The sequence below is a fragment of the Gopherus evgoodei genome, chromosome 5 (genome assembly GCF_007399415.2).
Source record: "Gopherus evgoodei ecotype Sinaloan lineage chromosome 5, rGopEvg1_v1.p, whole genome shotgun sequence".
Classification (NCBI taxonomy): Eukaryota; Metazoa; Chordata; order Testudines; family Testudinidae; genus Gopherus; species Gopherus evgoodei.
The window spans coordinates 23,875,837-23,898,767 of record NC_044326.1 but is presented as its reverse complement, the minus strand read 5'-3'; the positions used below and the strand labels follow the sequence as shown (position 1 = coordinate 23,898,767).

The 22,931-nt window shown below is 44.4% G+C and overlaps 1 protein-coding gene and 1 long non-coding RNA gene across 5 annotated transcripts in view; one reads left to right on the top strand and one right to left on the bottom strand.

The window, feature by feature from the left end:
- SORCS2 (sortilin related VPS10 domain containing receptor 2) overlaps positions 1 to 22,931 on the top strand; it is an 849,371-nt gene that overhangs the window by 680,117 nt on the left and 146,323 nt on the right. The gene's annotated exons all lie outside the window — the stretch shown is intronic.
- LOC115652465 lies at positions 7,087 to 22,409 on the bottom strand. The gene is made up of 3 exons (XR_004000654.1): positions 22,314 to 22,409; positions 13,520 to 13,522; positions 7,087 to 7,099 (listed from the first exon to the last, which is right to left on the bottom strand). It is a non-coding gene; the product is annotated as an uncharacterized LOC115652465 (long non-coding RNA).

Sequence of the window (22,931 nt, the reverse complement as noted above, 5' to 3'; positions counted from 1 at the left end):
ACAGGCAGCCCAAGAGGCAGCACACAAAAGAAAACTAGAAGAAGAAGAGGTGGCCTACCGAAGGAAACAAGCAGAAGATGAGGCAGCCCACCGCCGAGAAATGGAAAAACAACAAAAAGAAATGGAAAAACAACAAAAAGAAATGGAAAAACAACAAAAAGAGAATGAAGAGAAGGAAAAACAGAGAAAACATGAACTGGAGATGGCAAAAGCTGGGCTGCATGTGCCAGCCAACCCTAACAACCCGGCGCCAATTATTGCTCCCCAGCACAGGAAATTTCCCACCTACAAGGCAGGTGATGACACCGAGGCCTTCTTGGAAAATTTTGAAAGAGCCTGTCTTGGGTACAGCATCCCCGAAGACCAGTACATGGTAGAATTAAGGCCACACCTCAGTGGACCTTTAGCAGAGGTGGCAGCTAAAATGCCCAAGCCGCAAATGAATGACTATAAACTTTTTCAAACCAAGGCCAGATACAGGATGGGGATAACCCCAGATCATGCCCGTCGGCGCTTCAGAACCCAAAAATGGAAACCAGAGGTGTCATTTCCCAAACACGCCTACTACATTGCAAAAAACTATGAGGCCTGGTTAACAGGAAACAACATTCAAACCTTGGAAGAAGTGAACCTCCTCATACAAATGGAGCAGTTCTTGGATGGTGTTCCTGAAGACATCACACGGTACATACAAGATAGAAATCCCAAAACTATCGCTGAGGCGGGGGAGATTGGAGCCAAATGGATGGAACTGGCAGAAAGCAAAAAAGCTACTGTCAAGGGGAACGATTACCCCAGGGGCCACACAGACCATAAACCCTACAACCGAGGACAGCCAAAGACCCTCCATACCACCCAAGTAAAGCCACAGATACCCTACTCTTCAACCTCACCAGTCTCCAGTAACTCACCTCGGCCCAGTGACCCATCAGATGGAAGATGCTTTAAGTGTAATGAACTGGGACATATCAAGGCCAACTGTCCCAAGAACACCATGCGAGTGCAATTCATTACACCACCATCACCCCAAAGATCCCCAGGCCCAGATGCCTCTCAAATACCCTTGGAGCGAAGGGAAAATTTGAGAGTGGGCGGAAAGAAGGTTACTGCGTGGAGAGACACGGGGGCACAAGTGTCAGCTATCCACCAATCCTTCGTTGACCCCAAATTCATCAACCCAAAGGCCAAAGTTACAATTTACCCCTTCATGTCACAAGCTGTAGACTTGCCTACAGCTCAACTGCCTGTCCAGTACAAAGGCTGGTCAGGAATGTGGACTTTTGCAGTCTATGACAATTATCCTATCCCCATGCTACTAGGGGAAGACTTGGCCAACCAGGTGAGGCGGGCCAAGAGAGTGGGAATGGTTACCCGTAGCCAAACCAGGCAAGCTTCCAGACCCATTCCTGTTCCTGAGCCGTCCACAGAGGCCCCGTCTGTGTTACCAGAGACCCAGACAGAGGTAGTGGACCCGGATTCCATGCCTACCACTGAAACAGCCACAGCATCTCCAGTCCCAGGCCCGGAACTGGAACAGCAACCAGCACCAGCAAGTGCAACCACATCTTCAAACTCAATGCCAGTGGGCGCCAGCGAGCCAGAACTGGCAGAAACAACAGACAGCCATACCCAAAAGGCTCAGCCAGAGCCTGAAATACCCTCAGGTGCACCAGCGGAGAGCGGTTCACCAGCAACGGAAACAACCCCATCACCTACATCGCTTCCAGAGGGACCAAGCCCAAGTCCACAGTCTGAGAAAGAACTGGTGACCCCAGCCTCAAGGGAACAGTTCCAGACTGAGCAGGAAGCAGATAACAGCCTTCAGAAAGCTTGGGCGGCGGCACGGAGCACCCCACCGCCTCTCAGCTCTTCTAATCGATCCCGGTTTGTTATAGACCAAGGACTTTTATACAAGGAAATTCTTTCTGGTGGACACCGGGAAGAATGGCAGCCGCAAAAACAGTTGGTGGTTCCCACTAAGTACCGGGGGAAGCTCTTAAGCTTAGCCCATGATCATCCCAGTGGCCATGCTGGGGTGAACAGAACCAAGGACTGGTTGGGGAAGTCCTTCCACTGGGAGGGGATGGGCAAGGATGTTGCCAAGTATGTCCAGTCTTGTGAGGTATGCCAAAGAGTAGGTAAGCCTCAAGACCAGGTCAAGGCCCCTCTCCAGCCACTCCCCATAATTGAGGTCCCATTTCAGCGAGTAGCTGTGGATATTCTGGGCCCTTTCCCAAAAAAGACGCCCAGAGGAAAGCAGTACGTACTGACTTTAGTGGACTTTGCTACCCGATGGCCAGAAGCAGTAGCTCTAGGCAACACCAGGGCTAACACTGTGTGCCTGGCCCTAACAGACATCTTTGCCAGGGTAGGTTGGCCCTCTGACATCCTTACAGATTCAGGGTCTAATTTCCTGGCAGGGACCATGGAAAAACTGTGGGAAACTCATGGGGTGAATCACTTGGTTGCCACCCCGTACCACCATCAAACCAATGGCCTGGTGGAAAGGTTCAATGGAACTTTGGGGGCCATGATAAGAAAATTCATCAACGAATTCTCCAATAATTGGGACCTAGTGTTGCAGCAGTTGCTGTTTGCCTACAGGGCTGTACCACATCCCAGTTTAGGGTTTTCACCATTTAAACTTGTGTATGGTCACGAGGTTAAGGGGCCATTACAGTTGGTGAAGCAGCAATGGGAGGGGTTTACGCCTTCTCCAGGAACTAACATTCTGGACTTTGTAAGCAACCTACAAAGCACCCTCCGACACTCTTTAGCCCTTGCTAGAGAGAACCTAAAGGATGCTCAAAAAGAGCAAAAGGCCTGGTATGACAGACATGCCAGAGAACGTTCCTTCAAGGTAGGAGACCAGGTTATGGTCTTGAAGGCGCAACAGGCCCATAAGATGGAAGCATCATGGGAAGGGCCATTCACGGTCCAAGAGCGCCTGGGAGCTGTAAACTACCTCATAGCATTTCCCAATTCCTCACTAAAGCCTAAAGTGTACCATGTTAATTCTCTCAAGCCTTTCTATTCCAGAGACTTACAGGTTTGTCAGTTTACAGTCCAGGGAGATGATGCTGAGTGGCCTGACGGTGTCTACTACGATGGAAAAAAAGACGGTGGCGTGGAAGAGGTGAACCTCTCAACCACCCTGGAACGTCTGCAGCGGCAACAAATCAAGGAGCTGTGCACTAGCTTCGCCCCATTGTTCTCAGCCACCCCAGGACGGACTGAACGGGCATACCACTCCATTGATACAGGTAATGCTCACCCAATCAGAACCCCACCCTACCGGGTGTCTCCTCATGCCCAAGCTGCTATAGAACGGGAGATCCAAAACATGCTACAGATGGGTATAATCCGCCCATCTACCAGTGCATGGGCATCTCCAGTGGTTCTGGTACCCAAACCAGATGGGGAAATACGCTTTTGCGTGGACTACCGTAAGCTAAATGCTGTAACTCGTCCGGACAACTATCCAATGCCACGTACCGATGAGCTATTGGAAAAGTTGGGACGTGCCCAGTTCATCTCTACAATAGACTTAACCAAGGGGTACTGGCAAGTACCGCTAGATGAACCTGCCAAGGAGAGGTCAGCATTCGTCACCCATGCGGGGGTGTATGAATTCAATGTCCTTCCTTTCGGCCTTCGAAATGCACCCGCCACCTTCCAGAGGCTGGTAGATGGTCTACTAGCTGGACTGGGAGAATTTGCAGTTGCCTACCTCGATGATGTGGCCATTTTTTCAGACTCCTGGCCCGAACACCTACTCCACCTGAAAAAGGTCTTTGAGCGCATCAGGCAGGCAGGACTAACTGTTAAGGCCAAAAAGTGTCAAATAGGCCAAAACAGAGTGACTTACCTGGGGCACCAGGTGGGTCGAGGAACCATAAACCCCCTACAGGCCAAGGTGGATGCTATCCAAAAGTGGCCTGTCCCAAGGTCAAAGAAACAGGTCCAATCCTTCTTAGGCTTGGCCGGATACTACAGGCGATTTGTACCACACTACAGCCAAATCGCTGCCCCATTGACCGACCTGACCAAAAAGACCCAGCCAAATGCCGTTAAGTGGACTGATGAGTGTCAAAAAGCCTTTACCCAACTTAAGGCAACACTCATGTCTGACCCTGTACTCAGGGCCCCGGATTTTGACAAGCCATTCCTAGTAACCACAGATGCATCTGAGCGTGGTATAGGAGCAGTGCTCATGCAGAAAGCAACAGATCACAACTTCCATCCTGTCGTGTTTCTCAGCAAGAAACTGTCTAAGAGGGAAAGTCACTGGTCAGTCAGTGAAAAGGAATGCTATGCCATTGTGTACGCCCTGGAAAAGCTACGCCCATATGTTTGGGGACGGCGGTTCCAACTACAAACTGACCATGCTGCACTAAAGTGGCTTCATACTGCCAAGGGGAACAACAAGAAACTTCTTCGTTGAAGTTTAGCTCTCCAAGATTTTGATTTTGAAATTCAACACATCACAGGAGCTTCTAACAAAGTTGCTGATGCACTCTCCCGTGAGAGTTTCCCAGAATCCAGTAGTTAAAAAGTGTTCTTAAAATGTAAAAGTCTGTTAGTTACATACTTAGTAGTATATGTAAAGGTGCATGTGTTGTATTAATCTGTTTATTTTCAAGTTCTAGAAGGAAATTGCCGCCAGTAAGCTTCCCCACTGTCTGCAATTTGGGGGGCGTGTCATAAACAGATAGCTAAGGGTTAATGTCTCTTTCACCTGAAACACCTGACCAGAGAACCAATCAGGAAACCGGATTTTTTCAACTTTGGGTGGAGGGAAGTGGGTGTCTGAGTCTTTTGTCTGCCTGCCTGCTTCTCTGAGCTTTGGAGAAGTACCTTCTACTTTCTAGTCTTCTGTTTCTAAGTGTAAGGACAAAGAGATCAAATAGTAAGTTCTATGGTTTCTTTTCTTTGGTATTTGCATGAATATAAGTGCTGGAATGCTTTGATTTGTATTCTTTTTGAATAAGGCTGTTTATTCAATATTCTTTTAAGCAATTGACCCTGTGTTGTATCATCTTAATACAGAGAGAACATTTGTATTTTTTCTTTCTTTTTTATATAAAGTTTTCTTTTAAGACCTGTTGGAGTTTTTCTTTACTTCAGGGAAATTAAGTCTGTACTCACCAGGGAATTGGTGGGAGGAAGAAATCAAGGGGAGAGCTGTGTGTTGGATTGCTAGCCTGATTTGGCATTTCCTCTGGGTGAAGAGGAAAGTGCTTTTGTTCCAGGATTGGGAACGGAGAGGGGGAATCACTCTGCGTAGTTTCACAGAGCTTGTGTCTGGGTATCTCTCCAGGAGCATCTGGAGGGGGGAAGGGAAAAAGGATTATTTCCCTTTGTTGTGAGACTCAAGGGATTTGGGTCTTGGGTCCCCAGGGAAGGTTTTTCAGTGGGACCAGAGTGCCCCAAAACACTCTAATTTTTTGGGTGGTGGCAGCAGTACCAGGTCCAAGCTGGTAACTAAGCTTGGAGGTTTTCATGCTAACCCCCATATTTTGGACGCTAAGGTCCAGAATCTGGGAATAAGGTTATAACACTCCCACATCCCAGGTGAATGACTGATGAATACCTAATTATTTATACAAACTGAAACACTTCCATCAGAAGTGTGCTGTCACTTTCATTTTCTCTCTCTCTCTTTATTTCTCTTTTCCGAACCTGGACCTCAACACTAATACATTTACATAAAATATTTCTGTTTTGAGGAAACAGCATTTTTTGGTTGAAAAAAATTGACAAAACTTGTTTATGACTAGCTCTAAGCAATACCACCTGATCTGAACACAGAGAGAATCAGAACAGTGAGTTATTTTGGCAGATTTGTAGGTTTTCAAAAAACCTATCTTTATAAAAAGTGGGCACTGCAGAGCTGCACAAGCCTGAATCCTGATCTAAAAGACATGCTCTAGGAATTATTTTGGAGTTCTCTGGCCTGTGTTAGATGGGAAGTCAGACTAGATGATCACCACAGTCCCTTCTGGCCTTGCAATCTATGAAAGGTTTGCTATTTACAGTTCTGCTAGAATCCGAGACAGAAGTACTGAATGCTGTTAAATGTAAAAGCTTTATTCTCCAGTGAAATCCTTTCTTTATTAATGAGATTCAGCCTGATGGGACCAAAAATTACTTTAAAAGACATTTCCTTTTTGTTCTTCAAGGGCTTTTTTTCCAGTCCATTTGGACTGGATATCAAAGATAAGGGAAAATATTTCACTAGAAAAAGCTTTTATAATTAAGCTTTGTAGCGTACATAAGTGAGATGTAGCTTAATTTAAGTGGAAATTAATAATTATATTTTCAAGGCATGCTTTTGGTGACCCAATAAATCACACAATCAGTTGTGCATTACAAGGTACGGGCTTACGTCAGCTCTTTCCTTAAGGTTACCCTATGTTTTAGAGCAGAAGGGCTGTGTAATCTTTAGCTAGCACTAGACCATCATATAGGTTCTTACAGAAGGAGGTGCTTACTGCAGTGGTCTCAAAACCCCAGTCAGGTTTCTTCCCAGTGCCAGCTACCTTTTTTGTACTTTCTCTACATTTCAGGAGAGAGTTGGTCCTAGAATCCAAATATGTGAGCAGATAAAATGTATGAGATTGGCTTTTTCCAGTGTTTCTAGTGTATCATAACACCATGGGTAGTGGGGCAGGTAGGAGAAAGGGCATCTATAACAGAAATACATGTACACTTAGGACACATCACAAAGCTCAAATGTTTATAAAACATAAAATAAATGCATTGTATTTCCCCAAGCAGCCTGGCAAGGAGAAGAGGAGAATCCTCTTGAAGCTCACTCCAGGTTATTTCAGTGAGAGTTAATTGTATTCTGTGAAGATGAAGTGAAAATATGGTCCCCAGCGGGGAGAGCAAAAACAATTGGTTCTCCCGAATAAAGACCCTGAGATCTTGTTCAGTACCCATATGCTAAATATTTAGCCATGGAAACTGCCTTTCTTTCCTTCCTGTCTTCTTCTTCTCTATTTCATTGTATGCTAAACTAATTATTGCTATTCCTGTAATTCCCCTTAGAGGTAGTCAATAGGTGGACTGCAGGCCAAATTCCAGCTCCTAGGTGCTTTTGAATAGACACTAAAATCTTTTTATATACTAATCATTGTTTTGTTTTAATTGTTTTTCTCTGGGGTCTAGACCTGGACTGTACCTTGAACAAGAAATGTGAACCTTGAAAAAAAAAATTGACTACCCCACCTTAGAGTCTAGTGCTGTCTTTGCTGCTAACAAATTTAGGGCCAGAAAGTGGGGATTGTTTGTTCTGTCCTTTCATTAGATTAAGGCACATATGCAGTCATTTGTTCTGCATGCAGTATCCTGCTTGGAAAACACTGTTGTTGTGCTTTGTGATGCCCTGAGGCACAAAATATATGCATTCTTAACTGGAGAGGAGGGGGAGAAGGTGGGATCTGTAAAGCAAATTCTTGAATTATAATAATATGCAAAAAACCTGAACTTAAAAGATTAATGTCTGTCCGTTCCATCTGGGAAATCATAACCAATTGTGGAGATGTTAGGTCTTCCTCGCTTTCTTTCTTTTCCAATATATAGAGAGAAATTAGCCCATTTCCATTGTGCAATCTAATTTTCATTATTTCTTCAAGTCGTGCAGAATGTCTGTACTCTATGAGAAGTATAAAACCTGGTTATAGAACATTCCCCTACTGTGACAAGAATTGGTGGTGTGCTTCCCCCACTGCCATTAGTAATCAAACTGTTGCCTTAGACTAAACCTGGGTGGAAAGACTATCCAATTTAGTTCTTGCATTTTAAAGGCAACCGGCTGGGAGAGAGATGTATATTTTACCCCACGTAACAGAATGATTTAAGATTTTGCTGTTTTTAGATACGTAAATTATACACCCAATACATTAGATGGCCCCTTCACTCACACAGCTTCCAGTAGCCGTGCCAGTGTTTGACCTTGAAGAGAACCGCAGGACTGCTGTTTTTCTTCTACCCGTTTACATTGCAGTGTCTTAGAGTCCCATAATATGATGCTGTAGAAACATACAAGTTTAGTCCAACACTGATACCCATGTAAAAAAAGGTATAATTATCTTACACCTTTAGAGTCTAAATATGGCTTATCTATACTGTAATAAAACACAGTGACTAGCCCAAGTCACTTGCAGGGCTTGGGCTGTGGAGCTGTAGAATTGCAGTGTAGTCATTTAGACTTGGGCTGGAGGCCAAGCTCTGGGACCGCATGAGTGGAGAGGGTTCTGAAGCTCAGGCCTCAGTCTCAGAGCTCAGGCTCCAGCCTGAGTCCAAATGTCTACACTGCAGTTTTATAGTCCTGCAGCCCATGCCAACTGATACAGGCCAGCCACACATGTTGTATTGCAGTGTAGACATCCCATAAGGCCCCAAAACACTTACATGAAGTGCTTAGAGGGCTTAAAGTTAAGAATGTGCTTGCATCCCCTACTGGGTTGACTGGGAGTGCCAGCTTAGATGTTCATTCTCTCTCCAGCACACTTCATGTGCTACCATTCTAGCTGGTTACCAGCTCATGTTAACATCTTGAGCCCTGTAAGGTTCACTGCGCATCACAAGTGTCTAGCATGCTGTTGATTCTACATAATAAATAATAAATAGCACAGCTAGTAGCGTCAGATTCAGAATGATTAACTAAACTGCTGTACATGGTTTCTGTTAGCCCTACAAGGAGTGTTTCAAATGGCCTTTGATTTTTTGTCCTGGTTTTATGTAAGTCCAGTAGATTTCTCAGGGGCACGTCTTAACAGTCCCACCTTATATAATTGACATTCCCTATTTACAGTTCACTTGGAAATCAGCTATTCGTCTGGAATGATCTCCTGAGATTTATCTGTGATACTTAAAAATTTACAGGAGACCCCTCAAGAAAACATAAAAAGCTCTATAGAACTGAAAATCAGAGCTCTAGGAGAAGCTATGAACAACTAAAGTGTAACAATAACACAGTATCAAGGAATATAAATATGGGGCGGGGGTTTGAGTGCATCTGGGCACTTACTAAATTCAATAAACAAACACGAGCCAGTTTTCTAGCTCTTGTTAACATAGAACAACTGATACAAATGCATCAATAACGTTAGGGTTTGTGAGGGGTGATTTAGGGACAGCCACAGGAGAAAACGTGCAAGATGAAACTTGTACCTTCAAGGCATTTTATTCCTCTCTCTGCTTGGAATTATCTTGGGTTGATTCTTAAGATGTTGTTTTTCACTTGTATGGGAGTAAGGGGTCCATAACTCATTTCAGCTGTGCCACTCATGAGTTATCAGGTCTTTCATACCGTCTGAGATAAAAATCATAACCCATGGCAGTCCATTTTGTGTGTTTTATGAATGCCTTCTGAGAAACAACATCTCATTTACAATTGGAGCCTGGAGCGAGAGTAATTTCTGCATCAACTGAGTACATCTAATAACACATAAATAATGTAAATTGTAAAAACAACAAAAATAGACAGGTTAGTTACTTACTTTTGAAAAATGTGGAGAATGTGGCTGTAGTGCTGATGAACTGTTAACCACTGTCCGGAAATCTGTATTTTGTTACAAAGAACAGTTAGTTCCTAAACTCAATGAGTATGGTATGTGAGGCACATTAATCAGCAGTTTTAAGCTATGTCATCACTAAGGGCTGGATCCTCCAGAGTATTGAGCACTCTTGCCCCAGTCCAAGGCACTTAATGTCCCATTAATGGAAATTAATTGAACTCAGTGGTAAAACTCATAAGTTTAGGCACATTCTTAAATGCTTTGCTATATCGAAGCCAGAGTGCTCAGCACTTCGCAGGATGGAATCCTAATAGCCACTTCAATGGGGGTTCACTTTAATGAAAAAACTTCAACAGGACTTGAAGATGGTCAACACCTCACAGGCAGCATTCAGCATCTTATTAGGAAGGATCTGAAATATTTAAAATATTTAAAAAGTGTTGCTTTTAAGCTTGGTTTATAACACAAAAGAATATTAGTTATTTTAATTTTAGAATATTTCAGGTTTTGTTTTTATAAAACCGCATGAATCAAGTGCTCTCTCTCCCTTGCTTAGAATAGAAAGCTCTATTATTGCAAGACCATAGATAATTCCTCATGATCATTCCTCATGTTACATAACTGTTCTCTATTTGACTATTGTGCAAGGTAATAGAGAATCAGTGCTGGAATTATAGCTAAGAACAATTGCTGATGTTATACAGATGTTATGGGATTACCCATGTGCTATGTATTTTTGTTTGTGGGGGTTCTTTTTTAAGACTTGCTAATTAAGATAAACTTTTATGTTGAGTTCACATTTTGAATGGAGCCATGTTTTGTTCTGCTAGAAGTACTAGAAACACATTCTCAAAGTGTCTCCAATTACAGTGCAAGCGAAACGTTTTTTACTGAAGTCTAGCTAAAAATACCATCTGGAAACCCACTATGGTTCATTTAAAGTAGTAGATAGCAGAAGTTGTAGTAGCAAGATGTTGCATTAGTCTTTCACAGTTCAATGGGACTACTCTGTGCCTAAAGTTAGGCATTTATGTTAAATCTTTTGGGGATTAGGGTTTAAATTTGCTAGTTCCACGAATGCAACATCCTGCTACTATTACTCTCCACTACTTCCAATGAACCAGAAGGTTTGCAGGTGGCATTTTTGCCCTAGAGCGTGTGTGTGTGTTTGAGGGTTGACAGTATAAATTTGAAGACATTTGGTCCAGTTTCTGAGAATTTGATGATTACTTCAGTTATGTTCAGACTGGAAGCATTTTATGTACCTATCACACTGTTGGCCCTTCATAATCATAAAATTATTAAGATAAAAATAAGCGATGGGGTAATACTAAAAGGTCCAACACTTTTTATTTACTGTGTTTTGACCTGTAGAAATGCTAATGAATGGGGGTGTTGTGCCTTTTTGTTAATTTAAGACTGCCAGGTGCTGGGACCAAATCCAGAATAATCTCCAGCTCCCCCTTTCTCCCACAAAAACTGTTGTTGACTCCGTACTGCATGTTGGCTAGATGTAGGGAAGGGAAGTGGGGAGGCCTGTGGTAACTCCATCTTAGCCCACGTCCACACTACAGGGTAAAATCGATGTTATTAAAATCGATTTTATAAAGCAGGCTTTATAAAATCGATTTTGCGCGTCCACACTAGGGCTACTTACATCGATGTTGAGCGTCCATGTTCCCTGGCGTCCATCTTTTCCCTGAGCGTTGCACTCTGGGTACCTATCCCACAGTTCCTGCATGGGTCCCTGGCCTTTGGAATTATGGGTTACTACACCAGTGCATGATGGGGCCAAAATCCCCGTCGTGGGTGGTTCTGGGTACAGCCTCACCCCCTCCCTTCCTGTCAGCGGAACACAGTCACTTCGCGCGGTTTTTACTGGCTGCAGTGAGAAAACGCCATTTTGCAGCAAGCATGGATCCAGGAGTGCTCTTATCCTTGATCGCGAATGCTGTAAATAGTTCACGCATTCTCATGCTATCCATGCTGAACCATGAGTCAGAAATGCAAGAGAGAATGCTTGACTGCGGGGACGACAGTGATGAGGACTTGGAGAACGAGATTTCTGACACCCCGGGCCCCTGCACTTTGGAGCTCCTGACGGTTTTGGGGGAGGTTCTACCCGTTCCGCGCCGCTTTTGGGCATGGGAAACAAGCACTGACTGGTGGGACCGCATAGTCCTGCAGGTGTGGGACGATTCGCAGTGGCTGCGGAACTTTCGCATGCGTAAGAGCACTTTCTTTGAACTTTGTGACTCGCTTTCTCCTGTCCTGAAACGGCATAATACCAGGATGAGACCAGCCCTCACAGTGGAAAAGCGAGTGGCAATAGCCATCTGGAAGCTTGCAACGCCAGACAGCTACCGGTCAGTCGGTAATCAATTTGGAGTGGGAAAATCTACTGTGGGGGCTGCTGTGCTGGAAGTATCCAAAGCAATCATTAAGCTGCTGCTTCGAAAGATTGTGACTCTGGGAAACGTGCAGGCCATTGTGGATGGCTTTGCTGCAATGGGATTCCCTAACTGTGGGGGGGCCATAGATGGAACCCATATCCCTATCTTGGCACCGGAGCACCAGGGCGCCCAGTACATAAACCGCAAGGGGTACTTTTCAATGGTGCTGCAAGCCCTGGTGGATCACAAGGGACGTTTCACCAACATCCACGTGGGATGGCCAGGAAGGGTTCATGACGCACGTGTCTTCAGAAGCACTACACTGTTTAAACGGCTGCAGCAAGGGACCTACTTCCCTGACCAGAGAATAACAGTTGGAGATGTTGAAATGCCTATAGTTATCCTTGGGGACCCAGCCTACCCCTTGATGCCCTGGCTAATGAAGCCATACACAGGCAGCCTTGACAGTGCTCAGGAGTTGTTTAATTACAGGCTGAGCAAGTGCAGAATGGTGGTAGAATGTGCATTTGGCAGATTGAAGGGAAGATGGCGAACGCTTCTTACTCGCTCAGATCTTAGCCAAACCAATATCCCCTTTGTCATTGCTGCTTGTTGTGTGCTCCACAATCTCTGTGAGAGTAAGGGGGAGACCTTTATAGCGGGGTGGGAGGCTGAGGCAAACCACCTGGCCGCTGATTATGCGCAGCCAGACACCAGGGCAATTAGAAGATCACACCAGGATGCTGTGCGCATCAGAGAAGCCCTGAAAAGTAGCTTCCTCATGGGCCAGGGTACAGTTTGAATGCTGAGTTTCTTTTCCATTGATTACCACCCTCCCCATGTATTCAGTCCTGCTGCTGCAAGCTGCATTCCCTGCACCCTTCCACAACTGCTTGCTTACGGTAATTAAAATAGCCGTCTGTGTCTGTGGAAAACATTGAATTCTTTATTAAAAGACAGTCACTGTAAGCAACGCACCCTCCCTCTTGCATTTAGAACCCTGCGAATAGAATTACAGTAATAGGGTTTTTTTGGGAGAAGAATAGTAAATGGCTAGGGTTAGGGAGGGATGTAGGAAGGAAAGACACAGTCAGTTAAGGAAGCCCAGAAGTGGCTTCATGGACCAGGGAACGGTGTGATTGGTATGTTTTTTTCTCTGTTATTACCTACCTCCCCATGTCTTGACTCTGGCTGCTGCAAACGAGCTTCCCTGCACCCTTCCTTAACTGCTTGCTTATTGAAAATAAAGTTACTGGTATTTGTTAAAGAAATTGAGTTCTTTATTAAAAATCAGACCCTTTCACAAATCAATCATCATGCTTGCTGTTACAATCCTGTGCATGACATTTCATAACTCGGGGTTCTCCGGGGAAGGGAGTGAGGGAGGTTTGGAGGAAGGGGGAGGGAGGTTGGTAAGAAGAAGGCGCATCAGAGAAGACATAACAAGATTTATCATGGACCATGGTACGGTATGACTGCTTTGTTTATTTTCCCTGTATTACCCATCTTCCCATGTGTTTACTCCTGATGCTGCAAACTAGCTTCCCTGAAGCTTTGCAAAGCTGCATGCTTTATTTCTTTAACAACCCACCCTCACACTGCCTTTGCATAGCATGTCCTGAGAGTAAAGTAAGTAAATGGTGCCAAGGGAGAGGTTTGGGAGGAGTACAGGAGGGAAAGAAACATAACATTAAGGGGTTTTCAATGTAATGACAGCCTTCTGGTTGGACTGTCCACAGGGGTGTAGTTGGCTGGTGCAGATAGCCTTCCCCCACGCGTTCTTACACGCCTGGTTCTGGAAGGTGTGGGACAGGGTGAGTACTGAGGGAGGTTATACATGGGTTGCAGAGGCAACCTGAGACCACGCAGCTCTTCCAGCATATCGCGGAGTATGTCGGTCTGATCACGAAGAAGATCCAGCGTTGCTGCCCGCCAGCGCTGATCTTCCTGCCACCTGAAATCATTTTTAGCATCCCTCCTGTCTTCGCGTTGACTGGCAGCCTCCCTGTACTTTGCGACCAATTGTTTCCAGTCCCCCTGCTGAGCTCTCTCAGTACGGGTTACTGCCATAATTTCTGTGAACATCGCCTCACGCGTCCTCTTTTTTCTTAGCCTTCTTATGTGACCTCCCCGTCGGACAGGAGAAGGGAGAGGGAGGCTGGAGAAATGTGCAGCTGTGCGGGGGGGTGGGGGTGGAAAGAGTGATAGAAGAATCATAAGAGACATTTCATAGAACAATGGATACAGTCTTTCTCAGTGAACTGCGCTATTCACCGTACCTTGAGCATGTAACTTTACCACAAGGTCGCCTTAGGATTCTTTTAATACTTATTGCTTGTGGCTGAGGACTGAGATTTCAGCTCAGCCGCAGGTCAGGGGAGCACACAGACCGTGTCCGGAGACAATGGTAAGTTATTTGGTAGTGAACCGTGCAGTGGCTTGTAGTACCCTGCACCCCCTGCTTTTATCAGGTAGCATGAACAGTAGTGAGGCAAAGCGCTTTGAGGAAAAACACTGGTTTCTTTTCTTAAGCCATGGAAAAGGTGCAGCACAGGGAAATACAAGTTCCCTCCCACAATCATCTGTGCTGCACTTTGGAGTTAGCTTTAATGCCATCTACCTAACCCCATCCCCCCTCTGCCATGGCAGTTAATAGGGATGATTCATGCTGGCCAAGTGCTAGGAGACACCACCCCGTAGGAATGAACAGCTTTCTAACAACCACCACCTGGGTCATTGTTTTAGGAAAGGTTTTTCATTTACTGGCTCAGCACAGAAGAAAGGAATGAATGGTCATCTCTGTTCCCAGACATGTTAACAGACTGTTCCAGTAACTCTAATTCCAGCTACTGCATGCAGGCACTCATGGCAAATCACCCAGTAAAAAAGGCTTGCATTCATTCAGCCTACGCTTTTAATAAAAAAAGTGCACTCACCAGAGGACAATTCCACAGCATCATTTTCTGTGCTACTGGCTTGAGAGGGCTGGCAGGGTACTTCTGTAAGGGTTAGGAAAAGATCCTGGCTGTTAGGGGGAATTGAATGCTCTGTGCTCTCTGCTGTTTCGTCCTCCTCTTGGTCCTCATCGTGATCTTCGCTGTCCTCTAAATCTTCGGCAGTGGCAGAGATCACTACCCCCACCTCTGAATCCACAGACAAGGGGGGGGTTGTCGTTGCACAGTTCCCCAATATTGCGTTCAGCTCCTTGTAGAAGCGGCATGTTTTGGGGCCAGATCCTGACCTGCCCTTTGCTGCTTTGGTCTTCTGATACGCCTGTCTGAGCTCCTTCACTTTCACCCTGCACTGCAACGAGTCTCTGCTGTGTCCTCTCTGTCTCCTGGCATTAGAAATCTTTTCAAAGGTTTTCTCATTTCTTCTGCTGGACCTCAGTTCTGAAAGCACTGACTCTTCTCCCCATACTGCTATCAGATCCTGTAACTCCTGTGTGTTCCATGCTGGAGCTCTTTTCCTATTCTCAGGAGATTGCATTGTTATCTCTGCTGCTGAGAGCTCCACGCTGGGCAAACAGGAACTGAAGTTTCAAAGTTCCCGGGGCTTTTCCTGTTTACCTGGCCAGCAGTAGAGTTCCTTTCCCTGTGCAGAGCGGCCACTGGTGCACTATGGGATACCTCCCGGAGGCCATTAACTTCTGTTTCCGTCCACACTAGCATAAAATCGATTTTATAAAATCGATTTTGGGGTTACTCCTCTCGTTTTGATGGAGTTCCAAAATCGATTTTAGGGACCCTTAAAATCGATTTTATGCACTCTGTAGTGTGGACGGTTACAGCTTAAAATCGATTTAAAGCTCTTAAAATCGATTTAAAGCTCTAGTCTGGACCTGGCCTTAGGCTGATCATTAGAGGCGTGATTCAAAGCCCAGGGAAGTCAGTGGGAGTCTTTGAATCAGGTGTTACATCATCAGCCAGAAATGAGTGCTGAAGTACAGTATGTAGAACCCTCACCCTGGTCCCTGTTCAGTCCTCTTTCCTATATTGACTAAACTATTGATTTCAGTGGGAGTTTTGACCTGAGAAAAGAGTGTTTAAAAAGCACCTTTAGAACAATTAGATCAGAGTCAATTAGCTTTTCAAAGCATTGTACGGACATTAACTCATCGTCACAATATTCTCAGGAGGTAAGTAAAGGCATATTATCATTCTGACTGGATAATTGAGGAAACTGAGACACAGAAAAGTTAAGAATGTGCCTGAGGTCACACACTGAATCTTTGACAAAACAGGGAATAGTTCTCAGAAATTCCTGCATCTCAGGCTTAAAATCAACCCACTAAGGAATGCCTTTCTTCTAATATCCGACCACAGTATAGTTTAAAAAACAAAGCACTTCATCAGTACAGCTCAGTTCATCCTGCCTCTTGTGTATGGAAGGTTCTTCCCCTGCATCTCCCTATTTTTCTTAACATGCCCCCCTGACTCTCAGATCTGGTAGATATATGCTGTGTTTTTAACTCGGTAATAATGATGTCTTACTTAGCAAACAAAGACTGACATAGCTACTGAAAACTGCTGTTGTATGATGGACGCAACCCAGTGACTGGACTGGACTGTGCCTGAATAACAAGCACCCTTCTGATGAGGTGCATCTTCTTTGGCTATTAACATAACATGAACCATAAATAATTATTATTAGTAAGTTAATCAATCAGTCTTTGTTATTCACTCCTCCTGGTCTTCTGCTCAAATGCAATCCTGCAGTTGGACATGTGCCAGTGCAGAGACCTGGGCATGGCACTGTAAACTTTCTGAGGGAGGGCCTGTCTGTCTTCTGTTTTTTTACAGCACCGTGCTGTGCTCGAGGTCACTTTCTGTTGTACAGGAGCAGCCCACTGTATGTGGGACCAACTGGATCTTCCCAGTGGCTTTCACTTGGGATTAATTGATCTTCTGCTATATGTTGGTGATCTGGGATATATCACTACCAAGTAAATTTTGCTTCTATATTTCCTTTTCACAGTCTTCTCCCTGAAAGTAATGGTAGCAAAACACAGGAGTCTAAATCCTTCATTACACATATTTTACTACATGTGTAGGGCCCTACCAAATTCATGGCCGTGAAAAACGCACTATGGACCATGAAATCTGGTTTCTCCCCCGTGAAATCTGGTCTTTTATGTGCTTTTACCCTATACCATATAGATTTCATGGGGGAGACCAGCATTTCTCAAATTGGGGGTCCTGACCCAAAAGGGAATTGCAGGGGGTTGCAAGGTTATTTTAAGGAAGTTATGGTATTGCCACCCTGACTTCTGTGCTGCCTTCAGAGCTGGGCAGCAGCAGCAGCAGCAGCACAGAAGTAACGGTAGCGGTACCACAACCGCTACAATAACTCTGTGACACCTCCCCCCCCCACACACACAACTCCTTTTTCGGTCAGGAGCTCTACAATTACACCACCATGAAATTTCAGGTTTAAATGGCTGAAATCATGAAATTTACAATTTTTTTAATCCTGTGACCATGAAATTGACCAAAATGGACCATGAATTTGGTAGGGTTCTATATATATGCAAGAAATCATGTTAGTATTTTTCACTTACATTATAGCTCTCTCTTTTTTTCTTTTTTTTCTTTTTTTTTTTTTGCTGCACTCCAAGACTGTGACACAAGTCTATACTTTATCTTAATAGCTTGCCTGACAATTTAAGTGACAGGCTCTCTCTTTGAAATACTCACATAACTCCAATTAATGCTAATGTGAGTTATGCATGCACATCAAGAGATGAATACACACCTAAGTGTCTTTGTTGCTTATTTAGATGCCATAAGGTTAAGAGGAAAAGTCAGAGATAATTCAATAGAGTTTTATAGTTTCACTGAGAAATAGTGGAGGATTCCAAAGGGAGTGACGAAAAGCTATAGAAAAGTTATGAAAAGCTTAACTGAAGTTTAGAAGTGATTAAAATCTATTCTGGTTTCTGGGTCCAAAGCCATTCAAGCAAGTATTTATTCATTTTGAGCTGAAACCATCAGCAGTCGCTATTTGATTCTGCTCTCCTGACAGTATGTCCCAGTTACATTCATGAAACAGTCACAAGATCTTTTGCTATGGGGAAGATCTGTTGCTACTTATCCCACTTAAAAAAAAAATCAAAACTTGTTATGGAAAGTGCCGATGAGTGTGTAATATTTTATCTGGAATATCACCCTCAGTAAACTGTACTAGTCATGGGGTACATGTGAGTCTTTATAAATTAGTGAACTGGTGATGTGGATATCCAGTATACTAGCAGAGGGAGAGGTGTGTGTGTCTGTATGTGTAAAAACAGAAGATAGTAGTTCTGGTCTTTTTGGATAAGAGAATGAGAGACAAATATTGTATATACTACTCAGCTAAGGACTTGGGCAAATCATTCCCTCCTACACTATCTATGAAGGGTGCAGAGAACTCTTTCAAACTTGGTATTACCAGCAGTTGCAATTGTATTAAGTGTCTCACAATATTTGGTGTTTTTCATGAAGTCCAGCTCCTGGAAGCAAGTTATTTGGTGAGAATCTTAGCTTTCATTTAAAAACATTCGAAGTCTTAAGCCCTCATTGTTTCGTAAAAGAGCTGGAGCCTGCCTCCTGATTTTTGGGCACTTGGGGTCGGCAATGCTGCAAATGACCAAAAGTCATGGATGGATAGAAGTTGAGCCTAAGTGGCATCATGCCCTCGCTCTTTCAACCCCATAGAAGCCCCTTCATGTGACCTCTGTGCAGTGGCGGCTCTAGCTTTTTTGCCGCCCCAAGCACAGCAGTCACGCTGCCTTCGGCAGTGCACCCGTGGGCAGTCCCCGGTCCCGCGGATTTGGCGGCATGCCTGCTGGAGGTCCACCAGTCCCGCAGCTTCAACGTACCCACTGCCAAATTGCTACCGAATCCACAGGACCGGCAGACCTCCCTCAGGCATGCCGCTGAAGGGAGCCTGCCTGCTGCCCTCACGGCGACTGGCAGGGCACCACCTACGGCTTGCCTCCCCAGGCACGCACTTGGAGCGCTGGTGCCTGGAGCCGCCGCTGCCTCTGTGTCATGTGGGCCTCATAGGTTTTGTGCTATGTTTGGTGGAGCCAAACAAGAGTCTATCTATATGTCATAATTCCTACACAAATACCTGGGCATATGCCCATGGGAACTGATGTTTCCCCTGTTAACATTTAACTCTTCTAGACATTTCTCCAGGAATATAATGGGGAATGGTACTAATAACTAGGCCTTGCTAACCCAGCCTTATCCTGCTGTGGATTGCTTGAGATTTGCCAGATTTCCCATCAAATTTAAGACAGTTGTTTGGAACAACAATCCCTATGCATACCATGGGTGACCAAACTTAGAATTACTCTTTTAACTTTGGCCCTCCAACATCATTTTTACACAGATGCGTAATCTGTCTGATTTGTTATTGTTTAGTTTAAAACCTGCCAAAGATCTAGCCAGGTGGACAGCTTTACAAGAGTAGGTTCAAAGGGATAAACAAAAGTCTGCTGATCTTCATAAAATCTATAAATAACTATCTTTGTTTTAAGAGTATTTTTTTAATTACCACATACCCCTATGGAAATCAGTGTTTGACACATGATACAGAACTGTAATAGCTTATCTTGAAAACAAATGAATGTTTACGATATAGATGACAGCTTTACTTTCTCTTTTGTCTGTGAGAGAATAGGCTTATTCTAATATGTTTCAGACTCTCAGTATCTTACTGTGTTCGTTCATCTTGAATATAATGAGAACAATCTGTGTGGTTTGGTTGTTGTTTTGTTTTAAAATAACATGTAGATATAGTCATCATTGTGAGTTAGGTATCAGCCAACCCTGTCTACAGTTACTTTCATAGAGGTTTATCCCAAGCATTGCCCAGTTGAGAATTGCATTAGCAACCTGTGAGGAAGTTGGTAAACCACACAAAGAAGCACATTATAGCTGCATTCAGCTTTAATACCGAGATGTGGCCCATATAGAATACTGATCCTGGTAGGCAGTGCTCCATCTTGAGCAAGGAAATGCAATTTTATGGTATAAAACTCTTTGGGGACCATATTTGGCCCATGGGCTGCACATTGGCCAGTACTGCTTGAATTTATACAATCGAATACACTTTATTTGAATATTGTGTCCTTACAGGGGATCACAAAATGCTTTACTCAGAGTTTATAGACAACTAAAGAGGAAAAAAAAGACATTAAGATGTGATGAGAATGAGAAGTCAAACTTGTAAAGATAACATTTCTATAATCCCCCCTTATAGATTCACATAAAAATTGCATATATCACGCTCTCATGTAAATCATAAAATTAAACAATATAGAAAATCAGTGAATCATATGTTGGTTAGAGGCTACATCCTGCTGACTTCTAGTTACATGGACTAGTTACCTGAATAAGGCAAGCAGGATTTGACCTCATACTGTTGAAATATTTTGTTAAAACTGAGAAAAAGAATCAATGTGTGGTCCTAGGGGTGTATGCAGGATGGCCCCTGATTCAGCAAAGTACTTGAGCCTGTAAGTCCCTCTCTGTTCAGCAAAGCACTTCATGCTTTACTTTAAGCACATGAAAAATCCCATTGGCTGACTGTGTAAAAGTAAATGGGAATGCTCATGCGCTTAAAGTTAAGCATGTACTTACATATCCTATTGAATCTGGGCCTGTGAATAGCCTATTTACACATTTCTTGCTGAGGGACAGAGGCAATAAAAGCTCAGTCCAGCTATTGTATCTGTGCAAATTTACCAGGGAGTCCAATTTTTTAAACTGCAGTTCTACTCCAAAAAGTGACTGAGGCCTTGTCTACACTATGCACTAAATTGCCACCGCTGCGATCAACGCAGCTGCATCTATTTAATGGATCTGGTGAAGACACAATAAGTTGATGGGAGAGCGCTCTGCTGTCGACTTAATTAATTCACCTCAACGAGAGGCGGAAGCTTTGTCAAAGGAAGAACTTTAAGTTATGTCAACTTAAGTTATGTAACTTACATAACTTAACTAGCGTAACTTACATCGACTTACAGCATTAGTGTGGAGTAGGCCTAAGTAAAAATATCATTGTGCTTTACGCAAGGCACAGTCAACCTGTGGAACTCTTTGTCAGAGGATGTTGTGATGGCCAAGACTATAACAGGGTTCAAAAAAGAACTCGATAAGTTCATGGAGAATAGGTCTAACAGTGGTTATTAGCCAGGATGGGTAGGGATGGTATCCCTAACCTCAGTTTGCGAGAACCTGGGAATGGGTGACAGGGAATGGATCACTTGATGATTATCTGTTCTGTTCATTCCCTTGGAAGCGCTTGGCATTGGCCGCTGTTGGAATACAGGATACTGGGCTAGAAGGACCATTGGTCTGAGCCAGTATAGTCATTCTTATGTTCTCAACAGATGTTCCTTGAGTGTATTTGTTGTCATTTCTGCTTCCACTGCTGACTGCCATTCACTCTTGTTTGCAATGCAGAGCCACTATAACTATGGGAGAGAGATCAGGATTCTCTGCTGGCTTGTACATCATCAGCTGAATGTTTTAATTGTTTTGATTGCAAAATTTGTATTGTTGTTGATTTGTGAGCCAGAAAGAACACAACTGGACTTTGAAATTCCCTGTTGCATTTGCTGGGCTAGCAGTTAGTAAAATAATCTTTTTATTTACAAGCTGAGTATGTTTGATCTGGAGACATGATACAAATGGAACCTCACAATGCCATTTTCAAAAGCCACGCTGTAAGATTCAGGCAGGCTTTGAGAGTGAGGAAACTGAAAGGAGTCTGATTCTTATTAGATTCTGCAACAAAAATACTGAAAGCCCTATGTGAAGTCCACACAATCAGACAGACAGCAGCTGCAACTTTTATTAGGTTTGAGTCAAAGTAATATCCTGAGATAAAAAGGAAATGCAGATAATTGACTAGCATTTATTTTTGCAAAGCATCAAAGTGAGATTGCTATCTGATCCAAACAGAGAGAGCACTGTTCAGCCATATGAGGATGTTACAGACCAGTTTCATCCTTGGTGTGTCTCTATTAACTTCAGCTTAGTTACAGCAGTGGTTAAGCAAGCCATTTGTTTGTAAAAATAGCTTCACTACACAAAAGGGTTAGTTATTTAAAGGGTCACGTTAAACAAGATATTACTAGAATTACTCCTTCCACAGTAGTTGGAGCTCCTGCATGTGGCTTTATCAACCCTGGGACAAGAACCACAACAGAAATAATGGGATTAAACTCAGTACCTTTGAGATATAAGTAGAGTTGTCAGGCCCCCGGTTTCTGACAGGAATGCCTGGTCGAAAAGGGCAGCTCCAGTCAGCTGCTAAAAGTCCAGTCATCAGCATAGCAGGGCTAGGGCAGGCTCCCTGTGGCTCCCAGAAGTGACGGGCATGTCTGGCTCCTAGGCACAAGGGTGGCCACAGGGGCTCCTCACACTGCCCCTGCCCTGAGCACTGGATCTGCAGCTACCATTGGCTGGGAACTGTGGCCAATGGGAGCTGCAGGGGCAGCGCCTGCAGGTGCTGGCAGGGCGCAGAGCCCCGTGGGTCCTCCACCTGGGAGCCAGACATGCCACCCACTTCTGGGAGCCGCCTGAGGTAAGCGCCCACTGGCCCGAGCCCACACCTTGCACCCTAACCCCTTGCCCCAGCCCTGAGATCCCTGCTGCACCCCAAACCCCTCATCCCCAGCCCCACCCCAGAGCCTGCACCCCAAGACGGAGTCTGCACCACAACTCCCTGCCCCAGCCCAGAGCCCCCTTATGCATCCCAGACCCCTCATCCAGAGTCCACACCTCCAGCCGGAGCCCTTACTCCCTCCTACACCCTAACCCCCTGCCCCAGCTCAGTGAAAGTGAGTGATGGTGGGTGAGCGTGAGGGATGGAGTGAACGGGGGCAGGGCTTCGGAGAAGGGGCAGGACAGGGGCCACAGGTAGAGGATGGGGCAAAGGTGTTCAGTTTTGGATGATTAGAAAGTTAGCAAACCTAGATATAAAGTAGATACTTTGGGAACAAACCTATAAGGTG